The sequence below is a fragment of the Trichechus manatus genome, unplaced genomic scaffold (assembly GCF_000243295.1).
Source record: "Trichechus manatus latirostris isolate Lorelei unplaced genomic scaffold, TriManLat1.0 scaffold00010, whole genome shotgun sequence".
Classification (NCBI taxonomy): domain Eukaryota; kingdom Metazoa; phylum Chordata; class Mammalia; order Sirenia; family Trichechidae; genus Trichechus; species Trichechus manatus.
In genome coordinates, this window is record NW_004443946.1 from 17,601,258 (window position 1) to 17,622,522 (window position 21,265).

The window sequence follows — 21,265 nt, forward strand, 5'->3', positions numbered from 1 at the left end:
CTGTTCTGCAGTCAGTCCCTGGCCTTGTTCTGACTGATGATACTGAGTTTTCCATGGTCTCTTTCCACAGATGTAGTTGATTTGATTCCTGTGTATTCCATCTGGCGAGGTCCATGTGTATAGTCGCTGATTATGTTAGTTCAAAATGGTATTTGCAATGAAGAAGTCATTGGTCTTACAAAATTCTGTCATGCGATCTCCGGCATCATTTCTGTCACCAAGGCCATATTTTCCAACTACTGATCCTTCTCTGTTCCAACTTTTGCATTCCAATCACCAGTAATTATCAATGTATCCTAATTGCATGTTCGATCAATTTCAGACTGAAGAAGTTGGTAAAAATCTTCAATTTCTTTGTCTTTGGCTCTAGTGGTTGGTGCATAAATTTGAATAATAATCGTATTAACTAGTCTTTCTTGTAGGCATATGGATATTATCCTATCACTGACAACGTTGTACTTCAGGACAGATCTTGAAATGTTCTTTTTGACTATGAATGCAACACCATTTCTCTTCAAGTTGTCATTCCCGGCATAGTAGACCATATGGTTGTCTGATTCAGAATGACCACTAACAGTCCATTTCATCTGACTAATGCCTAGGATGTCGATGTTTATGCATTCCATTTCATTTGATGATTTCCAATTTTCCTAGAGTCATACTTCTTACATTCCACATTCCGATTATTAATGGATGTTTTCAGCTGTTTCTTCTCATTTTGAGGCATGCCACATCAGCAAATGAAGGTCCCAAAAGCTTGACTCCATCCACATCATTAAGGTCGATTCTTCTTTGAGGAGGCAGCTCTTTCCCATTTGTCTTTTGAGTGCCTTCCCACCTGTGGGGCTCATCTTCCGGCACTATATCAGACAATGTTCTGCGGCTATTTATATGGTTTTCACTGGCTAATTCCTTTCAGAAGTAAACTGCCGGGTCCTTCTTCCTAGTCTTAGTCTGGAAGGTCAGCTGAAACCTGTCCACCATAGGTGGCCCTGCTGGTGTCTGAATACTGGTGGTATAGATTCCAGCATCACAGCAACATGCAAGCCCCCACAGTACAACAAACTGATAGACACGTGGGGGAAGTTTGCTTATTAAGACATACAAAAGCAAATAATTTTGAATTAATTACTTGGATTTCTGAGCTTCATTTAGCGAAAAATGAGAATTTGTCTCTGACATGCCTAATTATAAGATTGTTGAAATTATGTGAAAGTGTTTTAAAAAATATGAAGTGCTTCACCAACATAAATAATATTTTGTCATCGTACAGCTACAGATTCAATCCAACATGACAGCCGATCCTCATTACTCATGGATTCTGTATCTGTGAGTTTGCCTATCACAAAAGTTTATTTTATAACCCCCAAATCAGTACTCTAGACACTACTTTTGTGGTCATTCACCTCTGTGAATAGCCAACAAGAAGTAGAGGGGAGTCTGGGGTTGAAAAGCATCACTATTTAGTTGTGTCCTAAGAATCTGCTTAGGAGGGAAACATTTATTTTGTGCTTAGTAGGAAGGAGGGGTCGGAGATGATTTACCAAATGTTTAGGCTTCTGCTGTTTGAGGTTCTATTGGTGTTACATATGGACTTCTGGAAGGGGGAGGGCGTTCCAAAGAATTTCTGCTACAATAGTAGCACTGGGCTCTGGTTTTATATGAAGAGCCTACTGCTTTTTCTGTAGACAGAATCTCTGGAGGAGAAGCATGCGGTTTTTAGTCTGGAAACATGGTGTTTGTTGGTTTAGGAACTTTGTGCCTCTGTCTGGAACCCTTCACAACCCCACTAATTTGCTTTTTGTGGGATTCAATATGTTTACATTTATATTTCTAGGCAGGAATTTCTAAAATCTGCTTTTCCCTCAAAAAATACTGACTAAAGCTAATCACATGAACAAAATAAAACCACCAACAACAAATCTTTCCTAATTGTAAAAAGGTAATATGCATTATTTGTTAAAAAAGAAAAAAGATAATGGAGACATCTGTTTTTATTTATTTAATGAACAGATCTCCAGCAGAGAAGAAAGTCCTCTTATTTTGTCTTCCACTTGTAGCCTTGGGCTTCCTTGGGCAGTAGCACTCCAGTGAATCATAGCCTCTTTGGTCTAGGCTGGATGGGTACTACAGATTTTATTTCCCTTAATGAGAAGGTGAACAAATAGGAGATATGTGTTTTTCCTGGCTGAGGTATATTTGTATATTGTTCTGTATCTATGTATCATATTTTATTTGGCTAATATGTATTTAATTAAAAAGTCTTCTTAAAGAGTTATTGTAAAATTGTAGAATTTACAAAATTAAATAACAGCTATAGACTTGTATTACTTGTTGAGAGATACCAGGTTAAAATACAAGTTCTACTCTGTATAATTTAGGAGAATAGGATACTCTTTTATCATCAGTAATTTCTAATTTCTAGACTCAGGATTTTAGTGAATGGTAACGGTTTGAATGTTATCAGCATATAAATATAATCTTTCTTTGCCATGACTGATTGTTTTTTATTTGAGTAAATGTAGTCTTGGTTCAAATGTGACTAGCCTGAGCTGGGATGTGCTCTAAGTGTGAAATACACACCTGACTTTGAAACTCATATGCTTACCATTTTGGGGATGGGTGGTTGAACATGCAAGCTAGAAGTATACTTGGAAGAAAGTAGCCGCTTGGGAGGAACTTGAGATGAGGGGGAAAACAGATGTTTTGAGAAAAATATAGAGTATTAAAAAGAAATTATTCATATTTAAAAATTGATCATTAGGAACATAGTCAGGTTTTACTAAATTTGTTTGAGTAGAAAGCATTCTGTTAAGTAGACAACTTTGAATTAGTATTTATTGTGTTCTTTTTTGTGTGTGGATGATACATAGGTCTCTTAGTAATTAAGAATTGGGCCCCTATGGCTACTTAGATGCTTACTAAGGATCATTATAGTCCTTTAATGTGGAGAGCCAGGAGGTTGCATTTATAGTGGCTTTGAGTTAAACAGCTTACCCTGAGTGAGTTAAAACTAGATTCCTTTAACCAGTATGTTCATATTTTCATCTGGAAGGGTAACAGTCATGCTGACCCTTTTCATGGAATTATTATTACATGAATTACCTAATTCATAATTCTAAAGTCCTGTGTAAACATTAAACAGGTTTTAAATATTAAGTGCTATATTTAATAGAACATTCCTTAATACAAAGTATGCTCATTAACCTGTGCTTATTTTTGTTTATTGTAATTGCCTCTCCTTAGGTTAGGATGTAGCAATTGTATTTTATTAACACGCTAAATGAGCAACCTTTCAAAGTTCTATGCCTATCCTTCTGTTAACTCCTAACCATATAGGAACATTCGTGAGAGTATGCCTAGGCCATGATTTACCTGGGGATGACTTGGGAAAATAACTGTGGAAAAGGAGCCCTGGTGGCACAATGGTTAAGGCTCATCTGCTAACCAAAAGGTTGTTGATTCAAACCTACCAGCCACTCTGCAGGAGAAAAGACCTGGTGATTTGCTCTCATAAATATTACAGCCTTGGAAACCCTGTGAGGCAGTTGTACTGTCCTATAGGGTTGTTAAATAGAGCTACCTATATATTTCAAAAAGTGAGTTTTGTTTGAATTTCATACTGATTTCATTTCCCCATTTTTGACCCTCTAATGTACTTAAACTTGCCATCAAAACATAGGGTCTTATTTTGAGCCAAATAAATGGTAGTTTTTCTTGATGGAATTTTGAAGAGAGCCCAAATTTATGAACTTGTTAGTTGTTCTTAACCTTTGGATTTTACTTTCCCAAGGCATATCTAATCATGTGAATAAAATTTAATCTTTTATTCAGTTGCCATCCTTCAAGATCCTCCCTTTGCTTCCCCTGCCCCATCCATCTTTCCTTTTCTCGTTACAGACCTAGGTTTTCAGAAGTTCTAGGTACTTGCTTTTTGTCTGTTAATGCTTACAGGAATGTTACCCTTACTTGTTAATCCATGCTATGGATAGGAAAATAATTGGTCTCTTAATCAGTTGGGGTGAGAGGGTTAAAATGATAGTTAAGTACTCGGGATTCCCATAGAAGGGTGGAAAAGCTCAATTGTAGGATCCTAAACAAAACATTTTGATTGGCATATAGAGACCTTGCAAGCACACAAACGTCCATATTTGAATATTTATAGAAGATAATCTGTCAAAATTACTGTTATTTTAATTTGGCAAGCTTCATTGATTGCTGCAGTTGAATGGTAGTTGAATTCCAGATAAGGAAGTGTAAATGTGTTCTGGTTTGGAGCATGCTTTTTGTCCTTGAAGCTTTTTGAATATCTGCTCCCTGCCCTTTTTTTTTGCCCCCCACTGTGGGGTCTTTTTGTATTAGCTAAACTTTTGTGTCCTTTTCCAGGGGGTAAAAATACAGTAGAATAATGGTAAAGGTAGTTTTTTGTTTTTCTTTTAAGTTAAAAAATCTAATCCTGTATCAGGAATTGTTTAAATAGTTTTAACTATTTGTCCAGCCACCCAGAGGCTCCTCAGAAGAAAGGCCTGGCAAACTGCTTCCAAAAGGTCACAGTCATGAAAACCCTATGGAGCACAGTTCTACTCTGACATACCTAGGGTCACCATGAGTTGGAATGACTTCAGTGGTAATTTTTTTTTTTAGTTGCTTCAAAGGGACTGTCCCCGGAGAGTTGAAATATAGGGAAATATATCTCATCTGAAAGGCCTTTGAGGCCAACCCATGTTTTCCTCTGCTTTGGTTTTGTGTGAAGTATGTTTCATGTTAACAACAAAGAAAATGTGTACTTCTTGATAATTAACTTTCTGCCTTTCTTTTATGTCTTTTGAACACTTAACTAATTCAGTGGCTCAGATTCAAGCAATGTTTCCTTCCTCTGAAAATACTATATAGTTTTGTCAAGTTCTTATGTTCTAGGAAAAGGAAGGTAAAACATGTTTTCACAGTTAATATTGAATTAACTTTGTTAATAAATGACATTTTTCTGTTTTTAAAAGGAAGAAGCCCTTTTTTCTCTTTAGATAGTGTCCCCTCATGCAGAAAACACTATATTACTTATTGATGCCCCATCAGTAGTACTCACAGGATTCCACTGAGATGTACATTATTTCAGCTCTAAAGATAATTTTGTGGAGCAGGATTCCATTCTGTGCTCCATCTGCTAGGCTGTCTTGTCTCTTTTACGTAACCATTCCTACCTGAATATTATATTTCTGCACATATAATGACCTGACATGACTAGGTAGTCTTATTATTTTTGCTTTTGATGTTTTCATTTCTTTATTTCTGGGAAACTGACATAATTCGATCCATTTGTTGGTTGTTACTCTAGTTAGAAACTGTCAAGTACTAAGTCTCAGTTTTACTTAGATATTGACTTTGTTCTGGGGTTTCAGGAATGTGGGGTCTCAGGATATAAGAATGGCTTCAGGGTTGTCTGACCTCCTGTAACTTTATTAGGGAGAGAGAGAATCACCATCAGCATCAGCACAAGGCTGATTCTTCTGAGGTGGGGGTCAGGCATACCTCCACCCTCCAACCTTTTTACCAACTGTGACACCAGCAGTCCCTCCCATGGCACTCTCTACTTCTCTTCTGGGTTCGATAATTTGTTGCAGTGGCCACACAGAACTCACAGACCATACTCACAGTTATGGGGCTTATTAGGGAAGTAATAGATTACAATTCAACATCAAACATCACTCAGGATATTGTCCTTTGATCAGGACAGCTTCTTAGTCATGCCTGCAGGCAGGCTTCTCTCTCTCTGTCTTTCACTTTCTCTCTCTCGGCCCCTCAGCTCAGCCTCTACTCTGCTCGGGCAAGTGTTACAAAGCTCTTTAGCTTCGCCAGTAAGTGCCTAGAGACACTTCTTTCTACCAGTACGCGTTGGCTCGAAGGCATTCAGCTCCCTCACTTTGCGGGTATCCATGCTCACTGTAGCCGCCTTGCTGTGTGGGCTAGAAAACCCACCGTACATTCTCTTGATGATCTCTTGATTGTGATGTGTCTGTTGCCACCATTTTTCTGCTACTGCTTCTCACTGTCTCTCACCATCTCTGGTGTTATAGCTCTGTCTCTCTGTCTCCTAGGCTTAGGAGGTTCTTAGCACAGGAACCTCAGGTCCAAAGTACACATTCCACTCCTACCTCTTCTTTCTCAGTGGTGGTGAGATCCCCCCTCTGCTCTGGAATTGGCTCTCTTTTAAGCCTAGCTAGTGGCAAAACTAACCAATCCCCTCGTTAGGGTTTCATACACCTTATTTGCATGGTTCCACCCCCACAAAGGTGCCATGCACCTTATTTGCATTATTAGCAAGCTGTCCAATTCCCTTGGAAGGCCACAAGCACCTTACTTGCATAGTCTCATGCAATCATTTGGTGGGAGTTACAAGACCATGGCAAGAAAGGCCATATAAAAGTGATCCATCACACCGTGCAGTAATATGTTCTATATTTAGCAAATTAAGAATGGAATTTTTCTTTCATAGCACTCTTATGTATCTTTCACAATCATATTATGCTTCCCTTTTCCATTTGACAACCTTTTTTTCAGTAGATTAATTTTTTTCTAGGAGCTTTTATATAATCTTTCCCTTGTTACTAATGGTTACGTTTCCCAATTCTTTTTGTGACCATCTCCAAATAATTTTCACGTATCTCTCCCTAATTCTTCATTACCCTCCTAGGAAAACTTATTTGTCCTACTCTATATCTCTCCTTAGGCTGAAGAGCAAAATTATTAATAATTCCTGAAGATGGTACCCTAGCTTCTAATTTTATAATGGTTCACCATCTGTTCCCTGTGCAAAGGATTCAGAGATGTCTGTTGTACCTAATGCATCACAGATGTGGAAATAGTAAATAATCAAATAAAATTTACATGTATGTAAGATGAAAATACTGCTAATATGTTCCTTTTGGTTTGGCCATTTTGATATTCATTCTAAGTTTTGAGGCTTGTTTTGTAAAAATGCTGTAAAATTGCTTAAGATGAATAAGATATTTTTACCTTAACTTCCTTAACCAGCATTCTTTTTGGTTATATGAGTTAAAACTCAGCTGAATAAAATTTAAGCTAGCAATATAAAAAGTAATGAGCTGTTTTTCATTGTGATTTGGAAAAAAAAAAACCTGTGTTTCTTACTGTAATAACTGCAAACAGCACTATACAGTGGACTAAGACAATTATTTTCCGAAGTATTAGTTTTGATAATGGTTAATTTTATGGTTATAGCAGTTGGTGGGAATTGGCATCTAAATATCAAGTTCCACATAAAATAATTAGCTTTCTACTTTTTCCTTCAAAGAAAGAAACCCAAAACTTAAAATTGTATAAAATCCAAAAAAACTCGTTGCCGTCGAGTTGATTCTGACTCATAGTGACCCTATAGGACAGAGTAGAACAGCCCTGTAGAGTTTCCAGGCAGTGACTGGTGGATTCAAACTGTGGACCTTTTGGTTAGCAGCCAAGCTGTTAACCACTGCGCCACCAGGGCTCCATTAAAATTGTATAGAAGGTATTATTTTAGGAATAAAAGCAAAGTTTCTATTATTCTGAGAATTGAGCATGAATGATAACCAAGTGAATTGCAATACGTAGTCTTTTTTTTTTTAAAGCCCTTATGGAAATTTCATGTTTAGGTGTTCATTTAGGAAATATGCTAGTTTGTAATAATGATGCAGAATCTAAATGATGCCTGTAATATTTGATTGTCCGCAGTTTTCATTTCTTCAGAAAGAAAGGATGAAGTATATTGTTTAATAATTTTCGGCTTGCATTATTTATAGGATAAAACTCATCATCAAGGGGCCCTGGTGGTGCAGTGGTTAAAATGCTCAGCTGCTAACTGAAAGGTCGGTGGTTTGAACCCACCAGCCTCTCTGTGGGAGAAAGATGTGTCAGTCTGCTTCTGTAAAGATTTACAGCCTTGGAAACCCTATGGGGCAGTTCTTCTTTGTGTTGTAGTGTTGCTGTGAGTTGGAATTGACTCGACGGCAGTGGGTTTATTTTGTTTTGTTATAGGGTAAACAGTGATTGATCATGTTTTAGGTAATTGATGTGCCATTGAGACAAATTCAAATTGCCATTTTTTCTCCCCTTAATATCATGATAGTGTTATATCACTTTATCAGTTAGTAAAATATGAAGGTAAAAAATGAAAATGGAATTCTTGAGAAACTTCAGAGTTCTTTTTAGACTTTCTTATCTGTAGGATTTGCATTTTAAACAAGTGGTCAAAGATGAGAAAGGTGGTATCATTTTTAAAAATATAGCAAACTCACCTACCTCCCCTATATCCCTTACATATTCTAGGGTAAGAATTTAAAACAGGAATCTTTTGGAATATTTATATATTTTTTCTTGCCTCAAGTTTGGCATAGTGAGTGAAAGAAATATGGGGGTTATGGACCTTTATAAATGTTAATAGCTGGCACTCTTTCATTCATGGCTACTGGAAATGTACAACTCTTTGGTTTCATGGGACAGAATTTGAAAACAAGTGTTAAATATGAAAGGAGCTCTGGTGGTGCAGTGGTTAAGTGCTAGGCTGCTAACCAAAAAGTTGATGGTTCAAACCCACCGGCTGCTCGGCGGGAGAAAGATGTGGCAGTCTGTTTCCTTAAAGATTACAACCCTGGAAACCCTATGGGGCAGTTTTACTCCATCCTACAGGGTCACTATGAGCCTGAATTGACTCGACGGCAGTGGGTTTTGGTTAAATATGAGTTTCTCACGGCCTTGCCTATATTTAATAATGATTAACTTTTGCTTCTGAATGACAGGAACTCTAGATGTGTTTGAGTGATCTAGAGGAAGAGCCCAGATGAGAAAGGACAGGGGAGAATGTGTAAAAGAAGAAAAGATTCTGACTAGATTTAGAAGGCTTGATAGTAGAAGACAGATACAAATGTTGAATTTCTTAAAAGGAGAGGTGTAAGTGACTTAGGTTTGATTTTTTTGTTTGAAATGGTAGTGTTTATTTCCTAATCCATGACCACTCTTTTCTTAACTGTTCTTCCTTTGGAGGTTGGCTGGTGAGGGGAGGAGGTTCATAGGCTTAAACTGGTGGAATGTAGAGGTATTGGGTAGGATGGGGAGAAATATTTCAGCTTCTTTTTCTAAACGTTAATTCCCATTCTTTGTTGCTAAAGATGGTGTTTGAAGAATTGGAACCTGGTTCAAAGAGGGACTGATTTTTTGCAAAGCTATTCTAATGACAAAAGACATTTCTGACAGTGTTTTCCTATTGGATTGTTGGATTATTATTGGAGTTGATATCTATTTGCATGCTAAATGCTGTATCATTGTTATCATTTGGTGTTTATTAACCAGCCACAATTTGCTCTGGATTAATTGGCATTTATGAAGGTTCTACTCCCTGCTCTAGAGGAGCAGCATCCTAAAAGATAGCTAATGGTGGGAAGCACAGCCTTTTTTCACATACCATTAAACCAGTTGCCCTCGAGTTGATTCTGACTCATGACAACCTCCTGTGTGTCAGAGTAGAACTGTGCTCCACAGGATTTTCAATGGCTGATTTTTCAGAAGCAAATCACCAGGACTTTCTTCTGAGATGCCTCTGGATAGACCTGAACCTCCAGGCTTTCAGTTAGCAGCCAAGTGTGTTAACCATATATACCACCCAGGGACTCTCTTTTACTGTAATAGTTTATTGGGTTTCTGCTTCATGTAATTCATTGGAATACTAGGGAACTATGGAGTCAAAGGAGCCCTTGTGGCAAGGTGGTTAAGAGCTTGGCTGCTAACTAAAAGGTTGGCAGTTTGAATCCACTAGCCGCTCCTTGGAAACCCTATGGGACAGTTCTACAACGGGTTTGATTTTTTTGGGGAGGGGTGTGTGGTTTATGAAATCAAAGGATTTATTTTCCACTTGAAATAGCTACCTCTAGAAGGGATATGGAGCCCTTGTATGGCACAAACGGTTAAGAGCTCCGCTGCTAACCAAAAGATAGATGATTGTAGTCCACCCAGGGGGTGTTCGAAGAAAGCCCTGGTGATGTACTTCTGGAAAATTAGCCATTGAAAACCTGTGGTGTTTCCTTTATGTGGCCTTTTGCCTTGGTTTTTTTTGAAAAACAGCTTGGGAGACTTGTTTTCATTAGCCCTGAGGAGTTACCTTTGCCTGGCTTCTTTGGAGAAGCAAAATGTGGTGGACAGGCGGGGCTTCCAGGTTGTTTTCTACCCCAGATGGTTTGTTACTTTTGTCTAGGTTGATTGACATTTCCTGGGTAAGCTGTAAACAACTCGATGGCTTGATACTTTTGTCTGGCCTTGGGCCACAATCTGTCCTGTGATTGGCCTATTTTGCACACCTTGCAGGGATTGGCCAGTTTACTATTCAAATAGTGGTGCTAAAACCACCCAATAGGATTGAGTGACTTACACCCAATAGGATTGAGGGGATTGGTCAGTTCCTGGTCCTGCTGCCAGGGCCATGTCTTGAAATTGACAAGGTGTTTGCTTATATAAGTAGCCAACCCCACAGAGGTTTTTAGAAGCAAAGAAGAAGCAGAGAGAGAGGAGGTGAGGAATCTCTGCTGTAATACAGATCAAGGGCTGTAACACTGAAGATATTGAGGGACCTGAAAGGGGCCCTATGGCAAAGCCAGCAGTGATGGCAGAAAGCTGCTGCTAGGAGAGCAGCAACTAAGCAAGTTGTTACACTGCGGTGAGTTGGCCAGTTAGCAGTGGAAAGGACGATGGCCGGGAGGCAGAAGGCAAAGGGGAATGCACGGCGAAGAGGAGGGCCTGCTGGCATGGCTGAGAGGAGTTTGCATGCATGGCCAAGAGGAGCTGAGAGAGCTGTTCTGGTTGGAAGTTGTCCTGATTGATGAAGGTGATCCTGTCCTGAGTTGTATTCTATTACTTCCAAGTTGATCTTGATCCCGAGTTGTAGCTTATTACTTCCCTAATAAACTTCGCAACGGTGAGTATGGTCTGTGAGTTCCGTGTGGCCATTGCAACGAGTTATCAAACCCAACAGAGGAGTAGAGAGAGTGCCGTGGGCGGGCTGGGGTGGGGGTGCGTTACAGCTAGTGTCAGAAATGGTGAAAAAGTTGGAGAGTGGAGGTGTGACTGATTTCTACCCCATAGTAACCAGCTTTGTGCTGATCCTGATTATTATCCCTTGGGAATTGAGGCAATTCCTTGCACTACAATACAAAACCCTATGATGCACAGTTCTACTCTGACACACATGCCATGAGTTGGAATCGACTTGATGACAACTGGTTTTAGAAGGAATATGCATGGGGCACCAAATTAGGGAGTCAGACACTTGAACATACCTTTTTCTTTGCTTTCATTCTTTTTATCTTAGGTAGCTTCAAGTTGTAATGAGACTTCAGTATACAATAGTGATTTTGTGGGCAGATCTTGGAAAATTAATCAGTACTGAAAATTTTCCAGTTTGGTGATTACCAGGGAAAGAGCTAGTAAACTAATTGCCTTAGTTATCAAGTGCTGTTGTAACAAAATACCACAAGTGGATGGCTTTAACAAATTTATTTTCTCACAGTTTAGGAGGCCAGAATTACAAATTCAGGGTATTAGCTCTAGGGAAGGCTTTCTTTCTCTGTGTGCTCTGGAGGAAGGTCCTTGTCTCTCTTAGCTTCTGCTCCAGGGGCAATCTTCATGTGGCTTGGCATCTCTCTTCCCCCATCTTTGCTTCTGTCGATTGCTTATTTAATCTCTTTTATATCTGGAAAGAAATTGACTCAAGATATATCTTACACTAATCCTACCTTATTAACATAACAAAGACAACCCTTCCCAAATGGGATTATAACCACAGGCATAGAGGTTAGGATTTACAACATGTATTTTTTGAGGGACACAATGCAATCCATAGCACTAATATTAAAGTTTAGTTGGAAAATTAAGGTCAATACTCATAACTGAATTATGTTAAAATGAGTTAAATCAGTATTATTGTTGAGTTTAACTACGTGTAATCAGTATTAATTTCTTTGACATAATCATAGAATAGAAATTGATATATGTGTGGTATGTTGTGTTGAAGAGTTGCAGAGTGAGACACTATGGAGTTTATATTTTTAAGGAATATTGCTGTTCTGTGAATTTCAATTAGATTTGTATGGGTATGAATCACTTTCATAAATATCAACAGCAAAGTGTCATTGCGTTTATATTTTGTAGCAGTTGAATCAGCTTTTGTATCGGTTCAGATGAATGTAAACTTTGTTGTTTTGGAGTGGATGCTGTAATTTTAGTATTAGCTTATTGTCTTTCATTTTTTTCAAAAGTTTGGGAAATAATTTAGCATACAGTTTGCTAATCGCATTCAAGAATTCCCAGTTATCATTTTATTTGACGTTACACGTCTGTATTTGATCCTTGTTAGCTACCCTAAAAATGTTACACAAAGTAGAAAATAGTCCTTGCATTTATAGTCCTTACCCCCAAAGAAAAGTATAAAATAAAACAGAATTGAAACTGAATTGCAAAAACATTAAGTGCACACAAGCTTTTGTGGAGAAAATGGAGATGAATTTATGTGTGAATGTTAAAGACATATGGATATGTTGATTATAGAATATTAAAGAAAAACATATGGATAAAAGACATGTTGAAGTATGTTTGTTGTAAAGCAAAGGATTTGCAGATTTGGAGCAAATGCAGTAAATATATTGTTGAAATGAAAATAACTTTATTTTATTTTTCTTCAAGGGTTTCTTTTTTTTTTTTCCGGTATTGTATTTTTTTTTTTTTTAAAGGAACCAGATACTTAAGTATTAAACTGAGTAATTATTTTTGTCAACGACTTTCTTCCTAATAATTTAATGCTAAGAACTGTTAGAGTTCTGTGATTTTACTTTTACGAGCGATTATTTGTAAGTGTGATATTTGTAAAATAATATGAATCATTCATGAAGTAATATTATGGCAGTATATTTTATGTATATTTTAACAGTTTAAAATTTTGAGTTTATAAAATTTTATTTATATGGACTAGATAAATAGCTGTATTTTCAGTGTTATTAGCAAGTATCTATTGACTAGAGCCCTGGTGGCATAGTGGTTAAGAGCTCTGCTGTTAACCAAAAGGTCAACAGTTAAAATCCACCAGCCACTCCTTGGAAACCCTGTGGCACAGTTCTATTCTGTCCTGTAGGGTTGCTATGAGTCAGAATCAACTCAACGGCAACAGGTTATTGTTTATTCTAAGTATTGGGGATACGAAGAGTTATAAAATCATGATATAATTTTTGAAGAATTTATAATATAATATAAATGATGGGTTGTGTTTACAGAAAGAACACAGTACCTGATAGCATATGCTTTTGAAGCTGAGAGATACCCAAGCTCTGAATCCTTATTTAAAAAAAAAAAAAAAAACTGTTGCCATCGAGTTGATTCCAACTCATAGTGACCCTATAGGACAGAGTAGAGCCACCTCATAGGGTTTCCAAAGAGTGGCTGGTGGATTCGAACTGCTGACCTTTTGGTCAGCAGCTGAATTCTTAACCACTGGTGGCACAGTGATTAAGAGCTATGGCTGCTTACCAAAAGGGAGGCAGTTCGAATCCACCAGCTGTTCCTTGGAGACCCCTATGAGGGCAGTTCTGCCTCGTCCTGTAGGGTCACTGTGAGTTGGAATCGACTCAACGGCAACGGGTTAATCCTTATAGTACCTGGATTTTCCAAATGAAAGAAAACACAGAGTAAGCATGTCTAGAGGGTTCTCAGCAGATCTGTTTCATAGGAGTTTACAGGCCAAAACTTAGATTGGAATAAAAATATCTTGGAATGTTTTGGTGTTCTAGTGGTCTCTTTTTTCTTCCTTCAGGATATTTTTCCAGGAAATGCAAAATTTATCTTTAATGAATTCAGTCATAACTTTGCAGTTTAATTGGATTTTTAGGAATCTTTTGTCTATACCAGACCCCTGGTAGTGTGGTGGGTAAGTGTTTGGCTCCTAACTAAAAGCTCAGCAGTTTGAATACACCAACTGCTGCTTAGAAACGCTATGGGGCAGTTCTCTGTCCTGTCGGGTTGCTATGAGTCAGAATCGACTCGATGGCAATGGGTTTGGTGGTGTTTTTTTTTTGTCTATGCCAAGTGGACCTTTTAGGTTTAGCACTGGAACACTAGCATGAGAGTATTCCTCTCTTCTCTGTTCACTAAAATGTTAGAGTGACCACAGGAGAACATTCAACCAGCTATTAAGTTCACATTTCCTTTGGGTGATGTTTTGAAGGTCAAAAGGAACTTTGGAAGTTTTAAATACAGTTGAGCAGAGTGCCCAAAAGGTAACACTGTAGTACTGTTCTTTTTCTCTGTATTCTTCCACTTGGCTCTCTGTACTCATTGCTGTCAAGTCGATTCTGACTCATAGCAACCCTATAGGACAGAGTAGAGCTGTCCCATAGGGTTTCCAAGGAGTTCCTGGTGGATTCAAACTGACAACCTTTTGCTTAGCAGCCGAGCACCTGAGTTGTGTGTGCCAAGGACATTTGACAGGCTCATTCATCTGTAGGGTGGCTTGGCCTTAAAAGTTGTTTCTCATAGTCTTCTAGCCTCTGAATCTGATCATTCTGTAAACCTCTTGAGTACAGGGACTGTGGCTTCATTTTTGTGAGATATTTAATATGGTTTGGGCCTTGTGGATAGTAAAATTTATTTTCTGAGGTTATGAATTTGTGAAAAAATGAAAACAAAACTAATCTCAAAAGTTAAAAGTTACAAAAAGGAGGTGATTACAGAAGTGAGGAAAAGTGAATGAACCAGGATGGTCATCCATCCATTCAACACATATTTGAAGGTCTACTATATACCAGACACTCCACTACACACTGGAAACAAAACAGTGAATAAAATAGACCCAGCCCCTACACTTACGGAATTTAGATAACCTACAACAGTGAGGGAAACCCTGGTGGCTTAGTGTAGTGGTTAAGAGCTATGGCTGCTAACTAAAAGGTCGGCAGTTCAAATCCACCAGGCACTCCTTGGAAGCCATATGGGGCAGTTGTACTCTGTCCTATAGGGTCACTATGAGTTGGAATTGACTCAACGGCAATGGGTTTGGTTTTTTGGTTTTTTTAGTAAAGTGAGTTGCACATAATAGGTAGTTAAAACATTTGAATAAATGAATGTCTATATTGTGGAGAATGAATTTGGGCTATAGAGCATTCTAGTGAGGAAGTGGGGAATGTCCCATGCATTGTCCTAAGAGATATTTCATTTAAAATATAATGGAAATAAATGAAATATCTGTTAATAGAGGAGATAGTTAAACAAATTATGGTGATACATAGAATATAATACAATGGATCCCTTAAAAATAATGACATAGATATTCATTGAAAGACGTTTCTTAATGTCAAATTAAGCAAAGTAGACCGTGGAACGGGATGTATGGAATGATACCTTTAATGTAAGATTTTTTTACACTAATGTAAAAATGTCTGCAGAGATGGTGGACAAATGGTAATAATGAATGATTCTTTCTAGGAGGTAAGTAGTAAGTTTTTGGATAAATTGATTTTTTAAATTAAATATCTCATTTTTTAAATTTATTATCTGTATTGGCAACATTGTCCATGAAAGTAAAATGTATCTCTATTAAGGAATTCTGCATGCTGTTTCTGGAACCAAAGAAAAATTAATATTTAATATTTACCTTTAATATTCAGCGGGTATAGTTTTAAAATGAACAGTAACATTTTTTCATGTGTGTAATGGTTTTGCTTGTAAGTATGTTGAGGTATGTCTGCATCTTTAAATGATTGAGAACTGAAAAAAATTTCATCAACATTTTGTGTGCATTTAAAAACTTAGTTTTGATATAGTTACTGGATGGTGCAAGTGGGTAATTGCTTGACTGCTAGCCAAAAGGTTGGTGGTTTGAACCCATCCAGAAGACAGGCCTGGTGATCTGCTTCTGAAAGGTCACAACCTTGAAAACCCTGTGCAGCAGTTCTAATCTGCACACATGGGGTTACCATGAGTCAGGATCAACTCGATGGAAACTAATAACAGCAACGTTAATAGATAGTAGATTGAATTGTATTTTTTATTTGAAGATTTGTTTTGGCTCCCTACTTTGCTTAGTATGACTATAAAAGAACCCATTGCCACTGAGTTAAATTCCACCTCATAGCGACCCTTTAGGACAGAGTAGAACTGCCCCATAAGATTTCCAAGGCTTGTAATCTTTACAGAAGCAGACTGCCACGTCTTTCTCTTGTGGAGTAGGTAGTCAGTTCAACCGCTGACCTTTTGGTTGACAGCTGAGCATTTAACCACTGCACCACCAGGCGTCTTTAGTATGACTGTAGATTTCCTTAATTAGGGGAGAAAAGACATACTTTTTGAGAGTCCTGGTTATGTCTTGTCAATATTCTTACGTTTTCATAGTATAATAGGACAGATTATATTAAATTATCACTATATGGTTCTATTTTCTTAGTTTCTTTCAATGACTTGCTGTTTTTAGCAGGATAAATTAATGGACTCACAAAAATAATATTCCATTGTACACATAGATTGCTCATAAGAAACTCATTTTATTAGAAGTGCTCTAGCAAGCATATTTTGTTGTTTTCTAAGAGATCATATTGATTCCCTTTATTGAAATTTCAAACCACATGTGATTGAATTTGAAAACTATGTCTCTGGTCTGTTTATATTTTTAAATGATATTGTTAGGAAATTGGGCTATTGTAAAGGTTAACATTGTTGTTTGGGTGCTGTCGAGTTGATTCCGACTCATAGTGACCCTATGTGCAACAGAAGGAAGCACTGCCTGGTCCTGCGCCATCCTCACAGTCTTTGTTATGCTTAAGCCCATTGTTGTAGCCACTGTGTCAGTCCATCTTGTTGAGGGTCTTCCTCTTTTTCACTGACCCTCTGCTTTACCAAGCATTGATGTCCTTCTCCAGGGACTGATCCCTCCTGATAACATGTCCAAAGTGTGTGAAACGTAGTCTCGCCATCTTTGTTTCTAAGCAGCATTCTGGTTGTACTTCTTCCAAGACAGATTTGTTTGTTCTTTAGTACTCCAAGGTTAACATTGCTAAAGTGAAAATAAATGTATTACTCCTTTTCAAAACAAAACTTTTATTTGTAAAAGTATATAGTCCTTTGGACTGTGGTACAGCAAATATGAAATAATCATTTTATTTTGTTTTTTCTTAGATACTTATTTGTAAGATTCTATAAAATCTTTAGAAACTGTGAGCATATGAAACAGACATCAGACTATAAACATTGGAGGGTGATTTTAGATCTCTTTCTCTTTTTTCATTTCTCAAAATATAAGATGCCTGTTACAGTTTAGTGAAATGGTAATTTAAAATCCAGGTAGGATAGTACATCTCACCTCATTTTTTAAGATGAAGTAGTTTATCAAATGGAGAGTAAATTGTTTTGTTAGATACTGACTCCCTTCTAGTATAAAAATATGAATCTGTTTTAGCAATAAGACATTCTATTATAAATGCTTTAAATGTTGAAAAAATAATTTGTAAGAAAAGAATTCTAGAGAAATGGAAACGAATTACCTAATTAATACCATATACATGAATGATAACATTTATAATTGTTATTTTGTGTTGTTATATGAAGATATGTATATTGATAAAACCATTGCGTATGTAGTCTGAATGAAATTAATGGGTGATTTCTTCCTTTATACGTTCTCAACAATTCTTGTGTTTTTCTTCATTATACTTATTCATTCATTCTAGAGTGAGTGATAGCAGTGAACAAAATAGAAAAAATTTTGATCTAATGGAGCTTATATTCCATGTGGAGATACAGATACCAAACACATAAGTAACATTTGTCAGTTGATAAATGTTCTAGAGAAAAATACACCAGGGAAGGTGATAGGGGAGTAGGGAGCATGCCATTTTTATATAGAATGGTCAGGGAAGTTTTCACAGAGAAGTTGATAGTTGAGTGAAGACCTGAATTTGATGAGGGGCAGAGCTGTGGGGATATTTGGGGCAAGTGTATTCTAGATAACAAATACAAAGCCCTTGTTGGTACAGGATCCTCATATTTAGAAACATAACATAAGAAATTAATTGTGCAATTATTTATTTAATGTTTGCTTTCCTAGTAGAATCTAAGCTCCATGAGAGTAGAGATAATCTCTGTCTTGCTTTCCTTGTATCCTCAGCACCCAGTATAAGACCAAACACATGGTAGGCAGTGGATGATAAGGGGGGAATTTTGGAGGAACTTACTCAAATTTTTTTTAAAAGTTCACACTCTTAAAATATTTTGAGCTGCGAAAGTCTTAATAGGTCATCTACATGAACTCTGTTTGATGTTATGCATAAGAAAACGGGGGCACTTTTTAAGTAGAATGAGTTTTCCAAAAGTCACAGTAGTTAACGTTCTTCGTATGGTAAGGTTTTAGCTCTTGTGCTAACGATAGTCCGTTGATGGTGGATCCATTTGTTTTAGATGTCTGGTCTAGACATGGGAAGATACTTGTGCCATGGAAGACCTCCCTGTAGTAGAACCTGGAAATCCAACTCTGGAATCTGATTGCTGAGTTGAAATTCCTGTTTGATACTTGCTAGCTGTGTGACTCCTCCCCCTCCCCCCATGTTAGGTAACTTTTCAGGGCCCTGGTTTTCTTATCTCTAAGACAGATACTGTTATTCCCAGTTCAGTATTCTTTACTCCATAAATATTTTCTCTTGCACAGTTGGATTTTATTATTAATATCCTAATATACTACTCATTCAGACTAAGCTTCCCCCCCCTTCAAGGAGTTACAATTACGAGCATAGGACTTTGGGAAGCAAACAAACTTGCATTCTATAAAAGCTTGAAGTTATTCGTTAACATGTATCAAAGTTTCATTTAACTAATTAATGAGAAGACCATCAGAAATATAAAAGAACTGATTCCAAGAATATTTGAGCATTAGGAGTTCATATGTTCAGCTAGGAAAAGGATACCAAAATACAATTGCTAAGATATACACATGACTGGTTAATTTTCTATAGGACAGTAAAACCATATCACTTTTGGGGTTAACTTTCTAGCAGACAGTGAAATCACTACAGGCTATCTTTTTCTGCAGGTTAACTTGTAACTCTGTAGAGCTGTAAACCATCTGCACCTTTATAAATTGTGAATTATTAGTCAAATAGTCCAAGAATATCAGATTAGGTTCAAACAGGCTTTTTAGAAAATGCTCTGAAACAAACAAACAAATAAATAAACTCAGTTGCTGTCGAGCCGATTCCAGCTCATGGCTGTATTTCAGAATAGAACCATGCTCTGTAGGGTCTTCATGGCTGTGACTTTTCTGAAGTAGATTGTCAGGCCTTTCTGATGAGATGCCTCTGGGTGGGTTAGAACCACTAACCTTTCAGTTAACACCCCAGTGCTTAACCGTTTCTGCCACCCAGAAAATGCTCTAGTATGATTTAAAAAGATCAATTAATCGTCATTTTGTTATGTTTTAAGCTTGGGACACACTTCTTTTCTTTTTTTAGTCTAATCGGCTCTCCATCATTTACTAGCAAGTGTGTTCTGGATAACAAGTACAAAAGCTGTGTGTGTTTTGGTAAGTTATTTCCTGTTCAGTGGTCCTCAAAAACAGAGACAATGAGGGACAACAATATTAGACAGGATTATAGTCGAGATTACATGAGATAATGTATGTGAAAGCATCCTGCAGTGTTTGATATGTATTAAGTGCCCAGTACTGGTTTACCTTTCTTCTTTTTAGAAGCGTCTTTCAGTTATTTGAAAATAACTACTTGTTTCTTCATCTCAATTTTGTTAACTAGATTCTCAAGACTATAGGTATTATTTAGGTAATATACTCAAAATGCATCAGTCTCTTACACAGGATCCTTATATGCCGTGAAGAGAAAGAAGATTTCATTTACATATGTCTGACCTTTTAGAAAAGAAGGGAATCAAAACTCAGAGCAAGAGGAAAAATTAAAGGACTGCCAAAGAATAGAAACACATACCAAAAAATGAACTTCATTTTATCTTCAATTTTAAATCACCAAGACATACTCAGTGAGTTTTTACAATTATTTTATTGAGGTATAATTTAAATACCATAAAATTCATCCATTATAAATGTAAATTTCAATGAGTTGTAGTAAATTTATACAATTGTGTAACCGTGACCATAATTCATAATATTTTCAGTAACCTGAAACATTCCCTGTTGTCTGTTTGTAGTCAGTCCCTGCTCCCACCTCCAGCCTCAGGCAACCACTGATCTGCTGTTTCTACACTTTTGCATTTTGTAAAGTTTCATATAAATGTACAATACCTAGTCTTTTGCATCTGGCTTCTTTTGCTTAGCATATAATGTTTTTGAGGTTCATTCATGTTGTTTCATATAACAGTAGTTTTTTCCCTCTTTGCTCTGTAGTATTGCATCATAATGATATAAGACAATTTCATTTATCAATTCACCATTAGATGGATGTTGATGGATTGATTTCATATGTTGGCTGTTATTAATAATATTGATAAACGAAGTACAAGGCTTTGTGTGGACATCTATTTTTATTTCTGCTGGGTAGATACTGAGAATAGAATGGCTAGGTTGAATACAAGGATACTTTAACTTTTTAAATGACTGCCGTACAGTTTTTCAGAAGCAGCTGTGACATTTTATATTTCCACCAGCAACATATGAGAGTTCCATTTTCTGCACATCCTTGCCAATGCTTGTTATTATCAGTCTTTTTGATTTTAGACGTTCTAGTGAGCGCGTAATGGTATCCCTTTCTGGTTTTAATTAGCATTTTCCTATTGACTAATGATGTTAGACCTCTTCTCATGTGTTTATTTGCCATTTATGCATCTTCTTGCTGAAGTGTCTGTTCAAATCTGTTGCCTATTTCTTAATTAATTTTTAAGAGTTCTTTATGATTTGAAAATATTTTCTCCAGGTCTGTAATTAGCATTTTATTTTCTTAATGGTGCCTTTCGAAGAGCACAAGCTTTTAATTTTTGTGAAGTGCTTTTTAAATCTTTTTTTTTTTTAATGGATTGTGCTTTTGGTGTCTTTTTTTAAGAACTCTTTGCCTCTCCCAAGGTTATCAAGATTTTCTGTTTCTTTTAGAAGTTTTATAGTTTTATTTATTTATTTATGGTTTTATTGTACTTCAGGTGAAGGCTTACAGAACAAATAGTTTCTCATGAAACAGTAGCACACACGTTGTTTTATGACATTGGTTAACAACCCCACAACATATGAACTCTCTAACTTCTTAAC

At 36.9% G+C, this 21,265-nt stretch overlaps 1 protein-coding gene across 10 annotated transcripts in view; it reads left to right on the forward strand.

Annotated features, from left to right (window-relative positions):
- The window catches only part of FUT8 (fucosyltransferase 8), a 361,848-nt gene that overhangs the window by 90,199 nt on the left and 250,384 nt on the right, over positions 1–21,265 (forward strand). The window contains exons 1-2 of one of the 10 annotated variants that reach the window (XM_023726295.1): positions 19,547–19,582; positions 19,929–20,049. The exons of 6 other annotated variants lie outside the window; for them this stretch is intronic. The gene's annotated coding sequence lies outside the window, so the exon portion shown is untranslated. Of the gene's footprint in view, positions 1–19,546; positions 19,583–19,617; positions 20,050–21,265 lie in introns of those variants that run through there. 3 more of the 10 variants (XM_023726296.1, XM_023726297.1, XM_023726294.1) reach the window with 3 other exon arrangements.